Source organism: Gossypium hirsutum, chromosome D02 (assembly GCF_007990345.1).
Source record: "Gossypium hirsutum isolate 1008001.06 chromosome D02, Gossypium_hirsutum_v2.1, whole genome shotgun sequence".
Taxonomy (NCBI): Eukaryota; Viridiplantae; Streptophyta; class Magnoliopsida; order Malvales; family Malvaceae; genus Gossypium; species Gossypium hirsutum.
In genome coordinates this window covers 15,294,327-15,318,931 of record NC_053438.1, presented here as the reverse complement: position 1 = coordinate 15,318,931, position 24,605 = coordinate 15,294,327, and the positions used below count along the sequence as shown (strand labels likewise).

The window sequence follows — 24,605 nt, the reverse complement described above, 5'->3', positions numbered from 1 at the left end:
AAACCAAATAAAAATGTTACGGATTAAAATGCAAATTCAAATTGTATCAAACATAATCAAATTAAATTTTATGATTTTTGTTCAAGATCAAAATATCTAATTAGGATGAGATTATTATGATATATTTTCTAAATTTCTAATATTTTTAAATAAGTAAAACAACTATTGACATTATTAAATAATTTAATTGTATTATTTTAAAAATAAGAAATAAATTAAAGACTATTTAGAAAACTTCAGCTTCCTAATTAAGAGTATGGATGAATCGGCAAGAACCCTAGAAATTGGGGATTTTTAGCTGATTCTTTAAGATAGAAAAAAGACTGGAAACACAATAAGAACAGTAAATAAATTAGATAAAGATTCGGCACAAGAAGAAATAAAGAAAGAATTGACAGCAAGAAATTAAAAGATAAGTCCTGAGAAGCCTTGAAATCCCGAAAGATCTCACAACTCCCTTCAAACGGCTCTAATCTCCCCTCCAAAGAATATCAATGGCAAGAAGAAGGCTGAAGATGGCTCCCACAATCAAAAGATTGTTAAAACAGCTTCTAAAGAAAACCCAAGAGAGAATTCTTGGAGAAAAACTCAAAGAGAATTCTGCACTTAAACAAATCTGAAATTTTTGATATAATTGAGAAGTTAATAACAAGGTGGCCGGCCAAGCCTTTATATAGGCCTCTCAAGTGTTTTCCTAATCTAATTAGAAAACTAAAATAAAAAAAAACTCCTAATTATTTTAATACGGAAATTCGGCCAAGGGTCTATATTTGGGACTCTTGAACTGAATATTTACATAAAAATTTAAACTAAGTAAAAAATAAATAAATAAATATAAAAATTTACAACTTGGGCCACTTTGACAATTTGACCTGATTTTCGACTAAGTATGGGCAAATTTCTTGATTGGGCTTGGAATCTTTTTATTGGGCCTTGCCTTCAAGAATTTGGGATTGTGATCCATCTCCTACCGAAATTGAATCGTTGATGCTCGTAACGGAGATCCAATGCGCTTTGGCTGCAAGATTTGGTTTCTTGGACCAAGATTCCCAAGATTTGAAATCTTGATTTTCCCGTTCTTTCGTGTACGCATCTAAGGCCTTGCTAACAAACTCCTGAATGGTCCCATTTAGTTTGGAACGCATTTGTCGGGCCTTTGATCTCGTATCATTCCCCCTTCCTCAAAAAGATTCGACCTCGAATCTGAAAAATCAAATAGGGACAAGTCAGGCATATTAAAAGTAGAACTTACATTGTACTCACCAGGTAGATCAATTTTATAGGCATTATTGTTGATCCTCTCGAGTACTTGGAAAGGCCCATCGCCCTTTGGGTCCAACTTGGTCTTTCTTTTTGTGGGAAATCGTTTTTTCCTCATATGGACCTAAACCCAATCTCCGGGTTCTAGGACAACCCGTTTGCGCCCCTTGTTTGCTTTGTTGGTGTTGGCATCATTTGTTTTGGCTATTCGTTGCTTAGCCTTCTCATGTAAGAATTTCACCAACTAGCTTTCTGTTTGCCATCTAAATTAACAATGTGTTCAAGTGGTAATGGCGCAAGATCAAGTACTGTTAGTGGGTTAAAACCATAAACAAGTTCAAATGGAGAATAACCAGTTGTAGAATGAATAGATCTATTATATGCAAATTCAACAAACGGTAGGCATTCTTCCCAGTTTCTAATGTTCTTTCCCACAACAGATCGTAATAAAGTCCCTAAGATCCGATTAACTACTTCGGTTTGGCCATCAGTTTGGGGTGACATGTACTGGAATAAAGTAATTTAGTACCAAGCTTACCCCACAATACCTTCCAAAAGTGGCTAAGGAATTTGACATCTCTGTCAGAAACAATTGTTTTAGGGATGCCATGAAGTCTTACCACCTCTTTAAAGAATAAGTCTGCCACATGTGTAGCATCATCTGTTTTGTGACAAGAAATAAAATGTGCCATCTTTGAAAACCTGTCAACAACAACAAATATACTATCTCTTCCTTTCTTATTTCGAGGCAAACCTAGAATAAAATCCATTGATAAATCTACCCAAGGTGAAGTAGGAATTGGTAAAGGAGTGTAAAGGCCATAAGGCATTACCTTAGATTTTTCTTTTTTGCATGTAATACACTTGGAACATACCTTTTCGACATCCTTTTTCATATGTGGCCAATGGAAGTGTTCTTGCAAGATGTCTAGTGTTTTGGCCACTCCAAAATGTCCCATCAAACCCCCACTATGGGCCTCATGAATCAATAAGTCTCTCATGGAACACTTTGGTATGCATAACCTGTTTATACGAAAAAGAAAGCCATCTACAAGATAAAATTTTTCAAAAGTAGTATGTCCACAATTCTTATAGATATGGCTGAAATCAGCATCATCATCATATAGCTCCTTAATATGTTCAAACCCTAAGACTTTAGCATTCAATGTAGTTATTAAAGTATATCGTCTAGACAAAGCATCTGCAACTACATTATCTTTACCTGTTTTATATTGTATCATATAAGGGAATGTTTCAATGAATTCTACCCATCAGGCATGTCTTTTACTCAACTTACCTTGTCCCTTTAACCATTTAAGGAATTCACGATCTGTGTGTATGACAAACTCATTAGGCAGCAAATAATGTTGCCATACTTGAAGTGCACGAACCAATGCCAAGAGTTCTTTGTCATAAGTTGAGTAGTTTAACTGCGCACCATTCAATTTCTCACTAAAATAAGCAATAGGTTGCATATCTTGCATTAAAACAACACCAATTCCAATTCCTGAAGCATCACACTCAAGCTCAAAAGTATTAGAAAAATCAGGTAATTTGAGAAGAGGAGCAGAACATAACTTATCTTTCAGGGTCTAAAAAGCCTTTTCTTGGGTTTCACCCCATTTGAAACCCACGATTTCTTTATAACCTCTGTCAATGGGGCAGCAATAGTAGAGAAATCTTTTACAAATCGTCTATAAAAACTAGCTAAACCATGGAAAGATCTCACCTCAGTTACCGATTTAGGAGTCGGCCACTCCTTAATTGCCTTAACTTTGTCCTCGTCGACATGAATACCTTGAGCACTAACTATGAAACCTAAGAATATTAGTTTATCACAACAGAATGTGCATTTATCAAGGTTGGCAAATAATTTTTCAGCTCGCAGAATATCCAAAACGGTTTTAACATGGAAAACATGATCATCTAATGTCTTGGAGTAAATTAAGATATCATCAAAATAAACCACTACAAATTTACCCAAGTGAAGCCTTAAAACATGATTCATTAATCTCATAAATGTACTAGGTGCATTAGTAAGGCCTAAAGGCATAACTAACCATTCATACAATCCAAATTTTGTTTTAAAGGCTATTTTCCATTCATCCCCTTCCCTCATTTGAATTTGATGATAACCGCTTTTTAAATCAATTTTAGTAAATATGACTGAACCATGTAATTCATCAAGCATATCATCAAGTCTAGGAATTGGGTGTCGATACTTTACCGTTATTTTGTTGATTGGGCGGCAATCAACACACATTCGATACGTACCATCTTTCCTTGGTACCAATAAGACAGGAACGACACAAGGGCTTAGGCTCTCACGAATGTACCCTTTGTCTAGTAATTCCTCAACTTGCCTTTGCAATTCCTTTGTCTCCTTAGGATTGCATCTATAGGCTGGTCGATTTGGTATTGAAGCTCCAGGTACTAAGTCAATTTGATGCTCTATCCCTCTTAAAGGTGGTAACCCTTTAGGGGCCTCACTAAAAACATCCTCATAAACCTGCAAAAGAGACTGAAACACACTAGGCAAATATTCGTCAATGTTAGATAAAGATAAATAATTTTGCCTAAACATCACAAGGATACAAGGCTGTTTATTGAGTAGGGCTCTCCTCACATCTTTTTTTTGTTGCCAAAATTTTTTTCGCTCATTTTACCACTTGTGGATTCACTCACTTTTGGGATTTTTAAATTTTGACTTTTTCCACTACTAGCCTCTTTTCTCTCTGTCTTTTGTACTTGTCCTTTCTCCCTTACCCCCTCACAAAATTTCATCATCTTCAATTGATCTTTATATACATCAGTAGGATTTAAAGGAGAAAAAGTGAATTTTCTACCTTTAAACACAAGGGAGTATCGATTAAGCTTACCTTGGTGTGTAACATTGCGATCAAATTGCCAAGGTCGTCCAAGGAGCAAGTGTGTCGCATGCATTGGGACCACATCACACCATACTTCATCCTCATAATTGCCGAGCTTAAAAGTGACTAAGGACTGTTTCGTAACTTTAACTTCGGAGCATTCATTAAGCCACTGAAGGTGATATGGCTTAGGATGTTTGGTACAAGGCAACTTTAAAGAATCCACCAAATAGCTACTCACTACATCCGAGCAACTCCCACTATCAATAATGAGTGAACATAAGTTACCTTTAATAAAACACCGCGAATGGAAAATGTTGGTCCCTTGGTTATCATCATCTTTCATCTGAATGTTAAGTGTTCGGCGAACTACAAGGCATTGGAAATCAGCAAAGTCCCCTTCTTTTGGTGGTTCAACCAACTCTTCGCCATTATCACTGTCATCCACAAGTTCTGGCATGTCTGGATCTGTTTTATCAGAGTCAGAAGTATACTCACCATTATCTTTCAGAAGAAGTAATCTCGTGTTAGGGCATTCCCTACTAAAATGACCTCGCCCTTTGCACTTAAAGCATTCAATCTCACGAGTCCTCTTCATACTCGAATCACCTAAGTTGGGTTGCTTAGAAGGTGTTTGCGTTTTAACAGAAGCCCCTTTTTCCAATCTAATTGCTTACTTCCATTACTCAAAGAAGACTTATTAGTAACAAAAGGTGATTTTGAACTCTTAAAATTAGAATTGGAATTGTTACCTCGGTAATATTGTGAAGTCGAGAAGGAACCAAACCTTTGTTCCTTTAGTTGTTGCTCGATCTCAATGGCTTTATGAACTGCTTCTTCCAAATCAATGTAAGTTTGGAGCCTCAATATATTAGCTATCGGCCTGTTCAAACCATCAATAAATCGAACCATAGTTGTTTCCTCATCCTCCTCCATATTAGCTCTCTGAATGAGCATCTCCATCTCTTTAAAATATTCATCCACCGTCCTACTATCTTGAATAAGTCTTCTAAGCTTTGTTTTAATCTCTCTATAGTAGTGAGGTGGAATAAACCTTTTGCGCATAATCTGTTTCAACTCCTCCCATGTCGAAATCTCACCTTCATAATTCCGATGACGATTTACCCCAAGTTGAGTCCACCAACTTAATGCATAATCTGAAAATTCCAGCATTGCTAACGCAACCTTTTCATCATTCAGACATTTATAATACCGAAACATAAGTTCAATCTTAAATTCTCATTCACAATAAGCTTCTGGATCATTCTTACCACGAAATTGGGGAATTGTGAACTTCGGTTTTGCCAAAGAAGGTTGTCCACGATCATGAACATCAAAATCAGTCCTAGTGACACGTCGAGGACCACGCCTATGAGCAGGAGGCTGGTTATCCATATCTTCTTTAATTGGGTCTCGATATTGAGACTCTTGATTCAATCGTACCTCATTGATGGTAGCAGTCAAAGCTTGAAGTGCAGCAGCCTGTTCTTCCAAATGTTGTTGGAATTTTTTAAATGTGTCATCATTATTATCACCCTTAGACATTTTGAAAAACCTGCAAAAAATAAACACTCAACACTTGAAAATAAAAGTTAGCAAACCTCACCGTTAATCGCTCAAAAAGAAAAATCAAATTCTCAATGAGGTAGAATTCAGTCTTGTGAGTACTTTAGTAGAGTTTATATCAACCAATTAGAGAGTGTATGAATCGGACTACCAAAGAATCCTAATTTGCACTAGGATGCCAAAGACTGACGAGACACCAATTGATTCGTGTTGCACCGAGGAAGAATTGTGCACACTTTTAAATCCTACTAACACAAGAAACAAGAAGGTGTTAGATATTGTAAAGGGAGAATAAAAAGCAAACAAATGAAAACCTACAGCTAAGAATCAATAAAAATTGCTGAAATTGAAAAACCCGAAAAACTGCGGAGTAACTTGACAACTTCGTTCGAGGTGTTCCCGATCTCCAAAAATTACGAAATTAAATTTGGAATGTCCTTAAATATTTATTTTTTGATCTGGAAAGTTTGGGCACCAAACTCAACCTGCTGAATCTTTTTTTAAATTTTTATTGGATTTCGTCTTTTTCGATTTTTTTGACTTTTTTGACTGAATTTTTTGTGGGAAGTATTTTTTTTATTCAATCACAGTTCCAAAAATATTTATGTAAAATTTCAGATCAATTGGACAACGTTTACCCACTCAAATGAATTTTTTTCAAAAAATTTTTCTGGGTAAAACTGCTATTTGTAGTTTAAAAAAAATAGAGATCAGTTTTGAAATCAACCAAGAATACCCAAAACACCCAAAATCTGATACCAAATGATACGGGGTTGCGCGCGGACCAAGATCGAGTTGTCAAGTCACGAGAAACTCCTACGAAAGCTCTAAACAATCAAATCTGAAACGAAACAGAAAATTAAAAGATTAGAACTTTGAATTTTCAGATCTGAAATAAAATCCCCAAATCAGCAAAGAGTCAAATTAAGAATAGAAATAAGTGTTAATAAGGGTTCTTGAAACCCTAAAAGAGGTTGCGATTCTGCCCAATTGAACACCAAGATAGTTTTCCTCAAATTTCGGCAATCTAATTTCACCCAAAAAAAGTATGGATGAATCGACAAGAACCATAGAAGTTGGGGATTTTTGGCTGATTCTTTAAGATAGAAAAAAGGCAGGAAACACAACAAGAACAACAAATAAATTAGATAAAGATTCGGCACAAGCAGAAATAAAGAAAGAATTGACAGTAAGAAATTAAAAGATAAGTCCTGAGAAGCCTTGAAATCTCGAAAGATCTCACAACTCCCTTCAAACGGCTCTAATCTCCCCTCCAAAGAATATCAATGGCAAGAAGAAGGCTGAAGATGGCTCCCACAATCAAAAGATTGTTAAAACAGCTTCTAAAGAAAACCCAAGAGAGAATTCTTGGAGAAAAACTCAAAGAGAATTCTGCACTTAAACAAATCTGAAATTTTTGATATAATTGAGAAGTTAATAACAAGGTGGCCGGCCAAGCCTTTATATAGGTCTCTCAAGTGTTTTCCTAATCTAATTAGAAAACTAAAATAAAAAAAACTCCTAATTATTTTAATATGGAAATTCGGCCAAGGGTCTTTATTTGGGACTCTTGAACTGAATATTTACATAAAAATTTAAACTAAGTAAATAAATAAATAAATAAATATAAAACTTTACAACTTGGGCTACTTTGACAATTTGACCTGATTTTCGACTAAGTATGGGTGAATTTCTTGATTGGGCTTGGAATCTTTTTATTGGGCCTTGCCTTCAAGAATTTGGGATTGTGATCCATCTCCTACCGAAATTGAATCGTTGATGCTCGTAACAGAGATCCAATGCGCTTTGGCTGCAAGATTTGGTTTCTTGGACCAAGATTCCCAAGATTTGAAATCTTGATTTTCCCGTTCTTTCGTGTACGCATCTAAGGCCTTGCTAACAAACTCCTGAATGGTCCCATTTAGTTTGGAACGCATTTGTCGGGCCTTTGATCTCGTATCAATAACAAAGAAGCAAATAAGAAATAACCCTTACAAGATCAAAATGTTTGCCAATTAAGCACAATTACAATGAAGAACACTTGAGCTAAAGAGAATAACAATGAAAGCTCTCAAGTGTGTATAAGAAATGTATGAAAGAGTTAAGCATTTAGGTTGTATTGATTGATCTTTAAGCTTGTTAATCACTCTTCTTGTTGTAGGACCTTTGGAAGATGATATTTATACCCTCTAATACATTTCCAACCATTGGGGCTGTCGGAAACATGAATAAAGTTGTTGGGGATGAAAATACCAGATCATTAAATTCACCTGCAACAAAAGGTATCGATACTTTTTCTACGAGTATTGATACTATTAGTATTTAATGTCTGATTCATTGATCGTTAAATTTAGTTTACAATGATATCAAAGACAAATTATTGATATTTGGTAAAATGTATCGATACTTATAGTAAAAGTATTCATACTTTTTTAAAATTGAAAATAAAATGTCAATTTGGTATCAATTTTAGACTGAGTACCGATATCTTGAAAATTATCGATACTTTTTGGCTTGGAGCAATATTGACTTGTTTAAAAATAATTTAACATGATTGAAAATGTTTAACTCAATTGAAATCATTTTAACTTGATTTTATCAATTTTGCCCAATTTTGTTCAACTTTAACTTTTATTCAATGACACTTTAATTTGTTATATCAAAACAATGTTATCAAATAAAAGCTTAGTTTAACAATTAAACTTCGGATGTAATTAATTACTTTGGAGTTGCAAATTACCCAAAAAATTATAAAATTATAATAGTAAACAGTCAGAATTTATTGATGCAAATTGGAGAATTTTATAAAATTATAACTGTAATAATAATTAAAAAATAGCATAAAATAAAATTAAAATTAATAAAAATATGATATTAGAAAGTGAAACTTTCATATTAGACAATAGAACGAGAAGAGAAAGCGAATAAGGGTGAATTCAAAATAAATTTAATATAATATGTATAATGTAATACCCAATTTTAGCCCAGGCTCACATATAGAAACATAAATTTTGAGGATATGCAATCTTAGATATGATATGCAATCCAAGATATGATATATGCAATCTTAGATATGATATGCAATCTTAGAGATGATATATAATCTTAGATATGATATGCAATCTTAGAATATATGATTTTATAATCTTAGAGATTTAATTTGTAGATACCCTTTAATCTCAGCCGTTGATGTAACTGATCTGTACCGTTGGATTTGGGGAGGCTCAGCTATAAATAGAGGCCTCTCCCTTCATTGTAAAAAAAAGGGAGAAAAGGGAGGGAGGAGAAATAATAAAAAAAGAGAACGATTGGCAGTTTTTTAAAGGTGGCTTACTATTTTTTTTATTCGATTATTTTTATTTATTTACGATTTTAAAAAAAGGAGAAGGTGATACCACTGCGAATTTTATTTATCTATTTTTATTTAGCCCCTCCGCTTTTTAATGTTTTTGTAATTAAGTTTTTTTTTATTTTTTTTAATTTACCCTTTTATTTATTTTAAATTCCAATTTAATCCTTTTGAACGGCGCCGTTTTAGAGGAGAAGGGAAAATTTCCCTTCCAGCCCCTCTATGTAACTCGCGCGTTCAAATTAGTCCTTTTACTTTTATTTATTTGTGGATTTACCCCAGATTTTTTAATTGCAATTCAATTTAGTTTTTTATGTTCTTTTTATTTATTTTATTAATTAATAGTGTAATTATTATTATTATTTATTTATATATTCCTTTTATATGTACACATATATATATTTTTAAAAACGAATATTTTCCTTTTTTTTAAATGAATATTTTCATATATATATATATGTATATATTTACGTTTTCAAGTGATTAAATACTCACTTTTTTTTCCTTTTTTAAAATATACTTATTTTTTTTCCTTATTTTCATAAGTATATTATGTGTTGTATTTATATATAAATTCTATAACCTAAAATTTTATTTGTAAATTATATGTATATTTTTAATCTTCATAATTTCCATGTGTACATCTTTTGATCCTTATTTATTTGTTTGCCATCCCATCCATTGTATAATTGTGTTTACATTTAATATTTTGCATGTCATGAATTACCCTTTTTTTATTTCGTTTTATTCATTTGCTTATATTATTTTTATGTCGATGATGTATTTATTATTGTTATTATTATTATAGCATTTGTATGTATAAAATCACGTTACATCATTTTTTACTCAAATTTAAAGATAGATTTTTTTTTAAATTGAGATAATGTTCATATTTAGGATTTTCAAGGGAATTGAGCCCTAACGTATTAGGTTCCGATTTTCTTCGTTAAATCCGACAATCGAGCATTTCTCTTCAATCAAAAAAAATAAAAACTCATTATTGGGAATTCAACACGTTGTGTCCTAACGTATTGGATGTGACGCATTGATTTCTCGAAATGAAGATTTTTTTAAAAATAATAAAGGAAATATTCCGAGTTTGGGATTTTAAAGGAATTGTGCCCTAACGTATTGGGTGTGATTTCTTAAATCTTGGATAAGTGGATGTTCTTTTAAAGTAAAGGAAATGTTCCGAGTTTGGGATTCTAGAGGAATCGTGCCCTAACGTATTGGGTGTGATTTCTTAAATCTTGGATGAGTGGATGTTCTTTTAAAGTTTTATTGTACAAGTATTTTGGCCCAATTCATTTTGGGGAAAATTAGAATGCTGTGCCCTAACGCATTGGGTGTGGTATCTTCTTTCTCTGAAATAATAAGTGTCTTAATACGTAGCCTTTTAAGTTTTGCTAAGGATTACGTTTTTTCCAAATTCTCGACCTTAAGATACTAATTAATTAACTAGGTACCAATTTTGGGCGTTACAAGGATGCTAATCCTTCCTCGTACGTAACTGACTCCCGGATCCGTTTTTCTAAAACTCGTAGACCAAAGTCGTTTTTTTCAGGTGATCTAATCACACATCAATAAAAGATTGGTAGCGACTCCCAAATTTTCATTTTTTTTTAGAGTCGACAACCTAAATTTTTTGTTTTCAAAAAATGGTTTCGACATATAATAACTAAATATACGTGTGTTGGAATAATATCATAAATTTACCTCACCATCTATGAAAATGATCTTTCATGTCTTTGGTGACATTGTCATTTGAATGAGTTAAAATTTCCTCCCGAAAAACCAATACTTTAATACTCCTTTATTTTTTAGACCATCTTCCAAAGCTAATAGTATATTTTTACTTCAAACAATATATTTTTTTTCGTTATATTATTTTAATGCTATTTGTTTGAAAATGTTTTAATGTAAAAGGCTAGTTATAATGGTAAATATTAATTTTAATTTGTTTATAACTTTAAGGCTAATTAAATGATAATTAGTTTAAAATAATTTCTTTATAAATAATAACTTATATACTCAATTATGTAGTTCAAACTAATAAAAATTAGTATTATGATTTTATCTATTACTAATAGTTAATTAATATTAGTTATTCTTAATACATTAAATTCAACTTATAAAAACTCTATTATTTAAAATATATATAATTTTTTTATATAATACCAATAAAAAGCATTTTCATCAATTCAAAAGTTTCTTTAAACTTGTGATTTATATATATATATATTATTTTAAAGATAATTATAATAAAAAGTAATACAAATTCAAAAAATATATAAATTTGTAGTAAATTTTGACTATACTAAGTATGATAAGATCACATCACCACATCATTATTTTCATAATCAAATTGGGTTAGGCAGTTGGATTGAGAACCAATAGGTATACTAATTTGGAGAGGGATTGAATAGATTGACCGGTGAATCGATATTAACTGTTTAAATCATACAAAAAAATATGGTTGAACATGCAATTGAATCAATTTTTTTTATATATTTTTAATATTTTTTATTTTTATGAAATTTTTAGTAATTTATTTGATCAAACCGATCAGGCAGAGCAAACTATGAACCAATAGCTTAACTAGTTTAACCACCGATCCAGTTCTAAGAACCTTAGATCAAAAAACATGATCACAATGCGGAAAATATAACTAAAATTTGGTAAGAAAGAGTGTGGCATGATAAATAATAATTCCCTTTTGCCCCCAACTATACCTTCTTTTTTCCATTTTGGTATTTAAAATTTTGAATTAATATGTAATTTGCCTCTAACTTGTCTTAAAGTATTTAGTTAATACTCAAATTTTTTTTTTAATTTAGTTGATACTTGATCTAGTATTCTATTATAGTGTTAATTTGTATTAATGTAACATTGATGTCAATTTAGCAATAACACGTGACAATCTCTAGCCAAATGGCAATGGTAATTATCGCGTTGGGATTAATCCTACATTTAAAATGAGATTTTCTTGTAAGATTTATAACGATATTCTACTAAGATTTGGATCATTCTCTTTATTATCAGATTCAAGGTTTCATACTAATAACAGTTTTAACATGTTTCCTGGAACAAAAATATTTAACAGGTTCGAGTAAGCTAAAAACTGGAGAGTAAATAATTTGCCAAATTTACATGTACGAGTGTTTTTACTCATAATTCATCAGTGGTGCAAACCAACCGATTTCCACCCTTTCAAAGATTCAGAATTACAAGCCTTAAAGTCTATTCATATGGTACCACATAAAGTTCATAAGATTTTTAAAACGCATCTCTTTCTCTTTATTCCTTTGTTATGGGAGAAGCGCATAGCCGTAAGCCATAAGTGTACGACATGGATATATGCCATATTTTTAAGTCATTATACACCTATACCCATATCCGAAAGTATTTCGGATACAAATGTCACACGCGGGCAATATAGAGAAAATGAAAAGTTAGGATTACAAAGGAAAGTCTGTAAACATGTTGAGCAAGAGAAAATGCAGAGGGGCGAGGAAAGAAAAGAAAAGATTCAAGAGTAGACACATGCATACATATAGGAAAAAAAATTTTGCTGGCAAAGAATTTCAATTATATATATAAATATTCAAAACTGTAAGAGCTAATAGCCCCAAAGGAAGTATCATATACATATAGAGATGAGCAATTTCAGTCATCTCTTTTCGTTTCTTTTTTTTTTTCATTTTTATTGGGTTAGAAGGTCATTGAGATGATCTTATGTTGGTGGAACTTTCATCTTCCATTTTTTTTCAACCTTAGCTAAGGTTTTTATTTGTTCTAATGTGTGTGTGTGCCAGTAGCTCATTGTAATCTGCACAAATAATGGTCTAGTAGTAAGCATCCTTACCGAGCATCGACCGCACTTCCAAGATAGACCTTGGTGGCTCAAGGTCTTTTGCTGGGAGTGCATTGCCGACGAGCTGTTGCATCTGTGATGCGATAGTATCATCCAGAATCTGCGAATTAACACAGGGTACAATGTTAAAAACAGGCTAAACTGAAGAAGCTCTTGAGGATGTCACTGGTCAAATCAAGAAACGAAATAACATCAAACATTTTAATATCCCAATAATCCGAGTCAAAATACCTTTATGATGCCGTGTTTTGAAAAACCTTGCATCAGCCTTTTGAAGTAAACAATATAGCTTCTTACCTAAGCCTTTAGAATTTTCGTTCTGATACTATGATTTCAACCCATCTATATTGTCTCATCAATCCAATGTTTTAACACTAATGATGGCTTATAAAAGAACAGCAGTAGCATGTTCCCAAAAAAGTTTCATGCTTTATGGGTAAGATCACAAATATCAGAAAACGAACTAACCTAACCGAGAACCGACTAATCAGACCGTAAACGTAATTCATCACTTCTTACTTCTCTTACTGAAATGAAAAAAGTCTTCCCCTTTCATTTTGGTCTCTTCAAAATTAATTCAGTTAATCATTTATTAAGCTACACAAACGATTTCAGATAAATTTTAGGACTCATTTTTCTAAACAAGATGATCTCAAACATTAGTCTGTTTAGTTTGCCGATGCTCATGTATAAGCTTATTTACAAGATTAATAGATCATTTAAAGCTCGTTTAAACATCATTAGCGTTCGACAATAGTAAAGTAATAATACTCCTAAATTTATTATTTCATTTGATTCATGTTTATTTTTAATCTGTTTGTGTATGATCTGTTTGTTGTTCACTAAGATGATGCAAATATTTGTAATCATGTTCATCTAAGAGATGCAAAGCTCAATAAGTCTTCCATTGGTTAAACATTATAGTAACGAATTCAGGATCTTATTTTCAACAAGGAATGTTAGGCCTTTACTTACGGATACAGCGATTTGGGAACCTTTGTACCATGATCTATATTCTTTCCGGTTTTCCAAGAAGCCAAGAACATCCTGCAATGGCGAAAAAAAAAATCATGTAATTTGTGCAAATTATTTGCTTGAATTGCAAATTTCAAACAATTTACAGCATCATTCACCTATAACTTACTTGTGCCATCCGATCCCAGTACCAGCGGCAGATTGCAATGAAAACTTGAGTCTCAAAAACTGTATGAAGGTGATTTATTGTACTTCTCAGCAGTTCTTTTAACATCTGCATTCTGACTCGAATATCAGACTCTCCCATAGTTTCTTTAGAATCTTGGAGAATCTTTTTCAATTTTGTCGAGTTCTGTAATTTGGTCTGGAGAAAAGAAGGAAATAAAAGAAAATTAATTTCACAGCATAACCAAAATATTACTCAAACAAATTCATAATGATTGAATGAGAAACATCGAGTATATACTATTGACTGTACTGCTTCTAGAATGATAAAATTTGACTGACTGATACAATCTTTAAAATGATAGATCAAGACATGTTCGGATTGAAATTGAAACTTTGAGAACATATAATATACACAGATGCATACAGTCTGCATAGAATGAAAGATATGTCTGTGTGTGAATGAAAGGGTGGGAGGGTGGGGAACTAAATCCTCATCTATTTCCCTTCTGGGGAAATTAAATTCTGAAAGGAACAGTGATTGCTGCTTTGGAAAATAAAAGCAGCCATTGATGTTGCTGATGCATCAAACTTAATTTGATAGACAACCTGAGTCTGAATATAGACACCCACAAATAAATTTATCCATCGATGTTATTTCTTGTTGGAGTCTAAGATTTTTGCTTATATAACAATTCATTTCAGCATTTAGAAATGTATGACACTAATTCATGGCCACTTTGTGAAAATGACACTCACATTCTCGGCAAGTTTTTCAATGACAGCCTGCAGGTATCCTCTAAACTTGGTTCTCAACATCACTGTCACCTCACTAAGATGCTCTCCAGGAGCCTTATTTCCACCTTCAGGGATGCAAGAACCCCATGATTTGAACTGGGTCTCTATCTTGGGACGTAGGACATCGAGCATCCTCTTCATAGAATTCAACAGGATACCCAGCTGAATGTAGCAATCAAGCTTTTAATCAAAAGACTCCATAGAGTATGCAAATCCAAGAGAGATTCTTGTTAGCTAAAATTCTATGGCTTACCTCATCAGGAACAGTATAGGAGCATACAGATCGTTTAGTAAGTTTCTGCATGTACTTAAGGCCGAATTTCTTTGGTGTCAAATTTTCCTTCAAAGGACATACTACATCTACATACTGCTTATCGAGAGCCTCCACTATAGCTTTCTCAACATCTGAAATAGCCTGGTATAGAAACATAGCCCAAAGTGTATTACTTGTTAAACAAAAACTGTTTAAACAATTCATGACATGGATTAATAGATCACTTGAGCAAACTCCAAATCTCTTCCTCCCCCCCCCCCAAAAAAAAAATAAAAAATAAAAAAAACAAGCTAGTATTTGGAGAAGCATTGTAATATTTGTTGCATGTTAACCTATGAGGTGAAATATAATGAGTAGATAATGTACATTTTCCAGCACAAAAATATACTCAGGCCACCGGCAGATGATGACTTCATAGTCACTCAATGTCTCCTTGAGTCGTTCATACATTTCATCAATAAAAGGAGTTGTAGAATGTTGTGTTCTAACTCCTGACCACTTCTCCTGCAAGTATTCAGACAATGAAAAAACAATTCTGTGGAGACCAGTTTGATAAAATCTACAAGATTCTTCTAGAATAAAATATTTTAGGACTTCATTTTGCGGACTTCAATTTTAATCATATAAAAAGAATAAAGAGTATCATTACATGCTTAGAGAAGGTGACGATGATATGCTCTTCCTGACTCAAATCAAGTAGGCCCCATATTATTAATGAGTTACAAAGCAGGAAATCTAGTTTAAAGAATGTACCGTTTCTAATTTACATGACTCAAGTAGAGACTGATGCTTATCTTGAATCCATATCATGATGTACAAGTGGAACACCTCCTTTGCATCAACTCCACCTTTCACATGACTAGAAGAAAAATAATAAAGTTCACGATAGTGCAAAGAGAAATTACTCAAAAGAATGGTTGTTACCAAAAAGTTACCTTATGTTCCAGCTGGCAAGATCTCGGTGGAAATCAGCAGTTTCGATAACAAGTTCTACCACAGGTGGTGAAGGGCCAGGTGGTGGGCTTGCAAGAAGGAATGCACGTAATCTGTTGCAAAGTTCGGTGCTGTATATAGATGCTGACAGATTTGGTAAGTCTATAAAACTGCACAAAGAAGGAAGACAATTAAATGATGCAACTGCATATATGGGCCTAATGAAATGTTTATACATACATGATGGTTTGCTGAAAAGTTAAAAGTGTATCAACAATTTTGATACAAAACATTACTGCTAACTGCATATATGAATGAAAATTTACTTTGTGAGCAAGCAAAAACAAATCAAACAACAAAAGGAAGAACATACGTGGGAAGTATATGTTGATTGTGAATCTCAATATCTGTTAATATCTCATTCTTAATGTTCCTGCAAAGACATGTCATCTTCTGATAAGCAATAGACATTGCAACAGGGTCTATAAAATTGGGCTCATTGTTGGTGGTAACAAATTCATCAGTCTCAGCCAAGTGCCTTCTAGATCTTTTTCTTGCAGCAGCCTGTGTAAATATGGATATTTAGAAAGTAGAGGCAAGGCATGTAGAAAGATAGGTGTATCATTAGAGAAATTAAATTCTCAAACCTGGAAATAATGACACAGATTTGTTTGTGCTTCTGGAGACAATACACCATGTAGAAGCATATAAAGTTTAATTGCAGGTTCCAGTGTGGGTGCTACAAGTCCTGTTGCAGGCTCGAACACATCCATAATGCCTGAGAATGATGATTCATCAAGTGATTTGTAGTTCTCGAAAACCAGAGAAAGAATCTGCTTGATTTGATCTTTGGTCCCAAAATTCGGTTCTGGTGAAGCAGCAAACAATCATCTGTTTTATTAAACGAAGGAAAAAACTATTAGAAATTATAAACAAAAAGTGGAACACATAGTACCTCTTGATGGCTCAATGCTCTTTTGTTGTGGCCTTTCATAGCAACAGGCATTAACAATTCATGCACCAAACCGAGGCAATCAGCAGTAGGTGTGGCCACATCCATTACATGGGAAAGATACCTGTAAAAAATGTACAGATGCCAAACCTAAAAACATTGAACAAAACAGTAACTTTCTAAAATATGAATTGCAACTCTCAACAAAAAAGGTAAAGAAAAAAAAACAAATTTCAATTACCTTAGCTTGGTGTAGACATCAGAAACTCCGTAATACGAGGCAAACTCTGTTAATAGCCATTTCCACGACCCATATAACTGTAAGTTCCTCTGTTGGAATCGTTGAACCTTCATTGCAACTTCCAAGACAAGGTCATAAGCAACTGTTTCAGCAACAGAACCACACTAGAAAAAGAAAGAATGCAATTAATATCACAAAACTATTTCAGAATTAATCCAATTTTTTTTTATATTAAACAAAAAAAATGTAACACGATAATACCAAATTGAAAGCAAAACAAATGGACTGAACCTTCATTCTTCAAAATATGAGCTACAGAATTATGATTTAAAATTTTAAGCTAATCACAACTAGTTCACCTTGTGATGACTATTATCATCTGAACTTGTTAAGTAGTTTATACAGAGTTGAAGCTTGCCTACAGGTTCATGCTCTGGCTCACGGTAAATAGACCACCACCGCAACTTGTCAGTCTGCATTCAACTTTTGTATGAGCATTATTAAATCAACTAAAATTACAAATTAAGTAGAACTAATAGTATTTTCGAACAATACTGTGTCTTCAACAATAGTAGCCACTTGCACAAGGACGTGACCCAAATGCTTCCTCTTGGAGTCCTGAACTTCAACAATTAGATCATCTGCCAAACTATCTGGAAAGCTGCAAAATGTATCAGTTCCTCTCTTGTCAGTAACAGTCTTAACAGAAATTTAGAGACGAAAGCAAGATAGGTGGGGAACAGTTACATACAAGATGTGTGTTTCACCAGATCCCGGTTGGATTCTTATGTTGTTTTCTTCAGCTGAGCTTTTCAGTCTCAGCATGCACACATATGTTTCTAATGACAAGTATGGACAGAGGAAATCATGTTGGAAAATTAAAGAGTAAGTTGGTTAATTCATAATTAAAAAAGAAGATAAATTGGAAGAAACAACTATCCAAGCAATACTATAGATAAGTACAATCAAAATGTTTTAGTTACAAACTAGTAAATACAGAAGTCCTTAAAGCAATATACAATTAAAATGAAAAACCATATCTTTCAGAAAAAAAATACTATGTGCAGTTGAATATTAAGGAGTTAGCGTGTTTTGTGATTGCTGTAAATGATGTGGGCATCTATTGGCTTTAGCATAGTGAGGACAAGTACATCTTAAGTCTGAGTCAACAGATAATATGAATAAATCCATTTAATCAGGATCCTATTTTGTGTAACCAGTAATGAGAAAACAAGGGATTTCAAAAGACAATACCTTGTATAACTTCATATGAGGATGAATTCTTGCGTGAACTTCTCACGCCAATTTTCAGCAGCCCAGATGCTTGTTTTACATACCGAGTTCCAGCATGCATATATGCTAAACTTTTATGTGAGAAAGAACTATTTGGTAAACCAGAAGCAACTCGAATATTTTTAAGGGCCTGCCACCTTGAAGAGAGTATTGACTGAAAAATGGACAATTGATTCTGAATAGTCTTCAGCTTAACTCTTGGAGCACTGAGACTAAGAGATGTCATACTACAGCCAGTTGGTGGATCCAGGGTTGTTTTGACTTTGTGCACTGTGAGCAAAGGAGTTATTAGGGATAACCAAGAGAAAATTACTCTAAAAAGTAAAATTTTCAAATCTGAGATAGAAAAATTACCTTGCACTTTCACCTTGCCAACAATTTTCTTAGGTTTTGGGGCAGCAGCCTCACTGGTAAGATCTAAAGTGGGTTTTTCGATTCGTTCCTCTTCCGATTGCAAAAGAATTTGTTTTAATCTACACAGCAGATGCAAATTTTAAGGAAAGCAAGAGAAAACATTAATGGGAATAGAGTGATAAAGCATACTCATTTACAAATCATAAACAATACCAAACATTCCAATATCAGTTAAGGAACCAAATTCAATTTCTTTAGATCATTTCCTTCTGAGAACTGGATTTACTTTCATCAATTAACAGGCTAATGGAAAATGTAGTAATGTGTAAATTTTTATTTGATCGGACTACTAAACATTATGAAAACTTTTACCATTCAAAGTTCAGACCTGAAGTTAGAGACAGTGAACCAAGAAGCTACATGACATGCCTAACTCCAATTTAATTAGTAGAAACTTGCTCGTGGAAATTTAAGCAGAACCAAATCTAATAGCTCCAAATAACTGCTTTTACAATAATACCTAAGCATAGCAAAAGCCCATTAAGGAATTTTGATATTAACTTAGGTCAAGATAAACTGTTTAGAAGAATGAAGTAAGAGAGTAGACTCACCCAAAAGTATCTCTTAAAAGAGCACAGTCATTTTCCAGAAACATAGGAGCTTCCATGCAACCCCTTGCCCAAGCATGAAGGCAAAGCCGAACACATGCATCGTAGGCAATTACAGCTTCCCAAGGTCCAAGACCACTGATTTTGATATGACAAACACTTAGAGCAGTTAGTGAACAGAATAAACTGCAGGAAGAAAGGTCAATTGTTGTCATTGGGATCAACAGTGAGTCCATGTTGGTCTGAGATACCTCGAATGAAATTTTGGAATGCGAGCACTGCCTGATGACTGGTGGCAGACTCTGCACCAGCACCACTTCAGGGAACATATAGAATAAATAATATATTAATGTGCACCCTATCGTATATGCTGTAGGGGAACAGATTGATGTGCTTTAAGATTAAGTGTTTTACAAGAAAAACCATTTCACAAACCTTACAAACTCATCAGATTTTCTGCTGCTGCTATTATGCTCTTGCTTAACTCTGGACATGGATTTGAATGCCTTGGGGTCATGTGTACCAGTTGCAGACTGGGTGCTTTGCATTTCACACGCTGGAATGCACTCAGTGGCTTGCTTAACTTTCTGTACTGAACTAGAAATTGGTGGTGCAGTTGGAACATCATCATCAGAGAACTTTTCATGGTGTAGCTTCCCAGAGTTCAAATCCTGCAAAATCCATCTCCGTGAGAGCAGAGTGTATAGTCAATAAGAACCACAGCAGGGACCAAATAATACGGAAGAGATTAATAATCAAACTGCCAAATGCATATATCCTTTATGTGCATGTATGCATAAATGTTCAAAATGAATTTTTAAATTTAGGTGTACATGTCCAAACTTCGTCTTAATGTACATATTTTTGAAACCAAGATGTTCAGAGTTCCCCTTTACCTATAAAAACCACCAGTAATCTTGAGGGATTGCGCTAAAGGCATTCATGAAACCAAAGGTTCTACATGTACAGAAGTCAGACAAGTGTAACAAGACTAGCTATGGAAGAAGTAGTAAACATCTGAAGTCAGCAAGTATAGCTACTAATGATAGGCTGCCCTAATCCACCAAAGATAAGCATCAGTTCTCCTTTGCACCAAACATTAGCACACTCTAGAACTGATGTATAGCTAACATACTTAGTCTTTATGTACTTTCCTACTATGCCTGCATTTTTATTCAAGTGATTCCGTGAGCCCTGATTGATACTATAATATAAATATTACCGCCAATTACCTCTACCAAAATTAATATGTTACAATATCGAGATGGCATCAAAATAAAGAATTGTGCCTCGAACTCTCAATCTGGAAAACAACTCAAACCAAAGTTTAGTAAAATAAACCTTATCAGCAGCACTTTCAACATTGATCCGAGAAGGCACACTCGAAGCATACCCTTCAGAAACACATGCTTTACTCCGTGAGATTCTACCATTAATGCGCCCCACTTGTGCAATCGAAAACTCAGAACTACTAGCCGAATCCGAAGACTTGTCCTCTTCTGTAAAACCATCTCTTCCAACAGGAAATCTCCCATTCCCCTTCACTAACCTATCACCAAGATTCCCTCTTCTCCCTCCCATTAAAGTCCCCAGAGACGAACTAACATCTGAATATATATAATCACTGGAAGTGGCATATAGAGGCTGCCTTTGGGCCTGGTTTCCATATCTATGAGCAGTTCCACTTCCGTTAGTAATTTTTTGATCTTCTGGAGAAGAATCAAGAGAATGCCTCACTCCATAAACAGTATCTTCGTCCGAGTCACTAGTCACGTCATTTTCAGAAGCGGGGGAGCTGTCATCGTCAACATCACCGGTTAAAGTGGTGGAAGTCACCGGGATTGCCGTTTCCAGCAAGTGGCCGCTTCTGAATATACCCGGCGGTGGTAAGCCGAAATTCCGGCCTCCAGCACGGATGTTGGTAATTTGATCAACTCGAGGCCTTCAGCTAGAATGTGAATATGGAATTTCCTTCGGCTAAAACGAAAAAGAAAATGAGATTTCCTAATAAATGAAATGGAATTCGGAAAAAAAGAAGAAGAAAAACTCACTCCTTGAACCCATTTGAGGGCATTGCTGTCAAGTCCTTCAGTGAACATGTTCTTGGTTCTGTCTCTTAAATCCTACCTGAACCAAAATTGTCAAAATCTCTTGTAAGAATAAATCAGTAACTAAAAAAATAAAATAAGAAAACTTATGAACAACAGCGTACGAAATGAAACAACAAAGAAAATATGTTCAGAATTTCATATCAGAGAAAGCTTAAGCTAAAAGAAAAAGACAAAGAGAGTTCAGTGAAGAAATCAACTTTAGAATATAGTAATTTTACAGTAAAACAGATTTAGAAGCTAAAAAAGAAAGAGTTTGAGAAGCATTGTTCGGCTCTGTATCCGAAAAATGATAGAGAGGATTGAAATCAAAAGCTTCCCTCTGCAACTAACATATGGGGTTTTTCTTTTTCTAATAAAGGTTCGGTTTCCGTATGCCGGTTCAATTGTAGACGACTTCGTTTACATAGAATTTAAATAGAAAAACGTAACGGCTGAATTTACGTGGCAAATACAAACTCCGTTATTTTATTTCTTAATTGTGTAAATTCAACAGCTAGTGGTCTAACTTTCTTAAGTTTTTATTGTTAGCACCAAAATAAAAAAATTTACATTTTCGGCACTTCTATTAACAATCATTTTCATTTTGGTCACTTGCTGATGTTCATTTTAATTACCCGAATTTATAAAGTTTTACTTGAATTTTATAGTAAAAACTTGAATTTTTTTTAATGAAAAAAAATATTATTTCCTTTAGGTTTTCCTTTTTTAGATTTAATTTAGTTTTTCTAATAAAGGAGAAAAAGTTGGGGGTTTATAGGGAATTAAAAATTATTTTATCTTTTTAATTCTCTTTTTTTAGTTTTTCAATAAAAGAGAGAAATTCAAGTTTTATAAGTACATGAATTTTTATAGCAAAAATTATTTTTTATAGGAAAAAACTATTTTTGTTATAAAATAAAGGGATAGAGAGAATAAAGAACAAAGAAAATAAGAAAGCAATATAGAATGTACTTTATTTATCAAATAGATGCTTACAATACTTTATCAGAGTCTCTATTTATAAGTATAAGAAGTATAAAAAAAAGTAGAGATCTAATTGTAATAACTATTTAAAATTTAAAGTACATTAAAACTTTATCTTGATCATGATGGACATCCACTTAATAAGATATTCATAACACTCCCCATTAAATGCCCTTTGGTAGATAACGCGCCTCATTAAAGCCTTATTAGGAAAAACCTTGTGGGATAAAAATCTAATGAATGAAAAAAATACACAATCTATAATACGCATAATATGCTGCCTCATTAAAAACCTTATTAGGAAAACCCAATGGGATAAAACCTCGGTTAAAGGAAAAAGAGTACAACACGTATTTACTCCCTCTCATGAAAACATCACATACTTCTTATATTCTTTGTATTCAATCTTGAATACTAGTTTTTCAATGACTATTTGAATGTATTGTTAAGCATTTATATTACCATTCTCTTAAAAGTCATGAGTAAGAGAAATTTGGGAGAAATATATTTTGATATCTTTTGGAGATCCAACAATAATCATAACAAACTTTAATCATAATTCTTTAAAAAAAACACAAATAGGTATTTTGGATCATTTTCTAATCCTTCTTCAACTACTATTTACTAAGTGAAATTTACCACATATGTTCAAATTATTTCAATTCGTATAAATGAACGATTTCTCGAGAATTTCAATATGCTTCTAGCATCCTAAATCCTTCAAGGATTTTAATATAAACTTTACTATATAATGATTCATAAAAGGTTGTAACAATAACCATTAGACGCACGTTAAATCTTTTATGAATTGTCAATTTAATAATATATCTAAAGGTTATTGCATCCACCACAAAAGAATATTATATCTTTTCATAATTAATGTCAAGACTTAGTGAAAAAATTCATATTTTTATTCCGCTTTTACAAAACTACTTCAATTGCACTCTCACTGGCTTTATACCTTTAGATATTTAGACTACTGGTCTAAAAACTCCACAAATTTAATTGTACTTGAGTTGCGTCTTTCTATTTTGATCAATTTATTCCATATCTATATTTCCCAATAGATTTATTCAAGATCTTCCTTTTATTTTATTATTTCAATAATAATATTGCATGCAAAATCATTGTCGACCACTTTTATTATTCGGTTTCACATTTTCTCGAATTGACATAACTTATTGAGATCTCTTATTTTCATTTTTTTAAAATTCAGTTTCAGGTACCTGAATCTCTTCTAGAGTTTTACTTATTAGTTGTGTCTTGGGTCTCTTCTGGAACCCCTGCCTCCACTATATCATCTTGAATGTTTGCTCCTTATCTTTTACGAGGATTTTTATCTTTGAAATCGATTGGTCTTCCACGCTTCAGGCATGGATTACTTTCTTTTGCACTAACAGTTTGTCCTATTAGGACATCAATTCGTATTGGAGCATTTTCAGTTGGTATGTGAGATTTAATGAATCTGGCAGTTGATTTGTAAAATGAATTATCTGTTGAACTTCTGGTTCATATAGTTTTGTACGAGGATCTTAGACATTAAGAATTCATTTCAAGTACTTTATTAATCCAACTTTTTATTCTCTCCCCCTAATGTTGGGAAAACGGACAACTCATGTCATAACTAAATATCGAATTAATAGCTCAAAAATATTATAATGAGACTTATATAAATATACATTCTCAATCTCTTATTATGACCCATCTTTGTGCATTGTGGTAGAGCAGTTGGAACATATACCGCACATCCAAAAATTGTAAGATGGGAAATATTTGGCTCTTGACCAAAAATCAATTGTAATGGTAAGTATTTATAATTTATTGGCTTGATACGTACAACATATAAATCAATACAATCTCATACTGAAATAGGAAGTTTTGTTCTCATAAAAAATAATTTACTTATTAGTTGGAGGTGTTTGATAAACGATTTAGCTAAATCGTTTTGTGTGTGAACATGAGCTACAGGATGTTCAAATTTTATCCCAATTGACATGCAATAATCATTGAAAGCTTATG

General features: G+C 33.2%; 1 pseudogene; it reads right to left on the bottom strand.

The window, feature by feature from the left end:
* Window positions 1-12,611: 12,611 nt before the first annotated feature.
* LOC107907985 (uncharacterized) lies at window positions 12,612-21,586 on the bottom strand (annotated as a pseudogene).
* Between the last annotated feature and the right edge of the window lie 3,019 nt (window positions 21,587-24,605).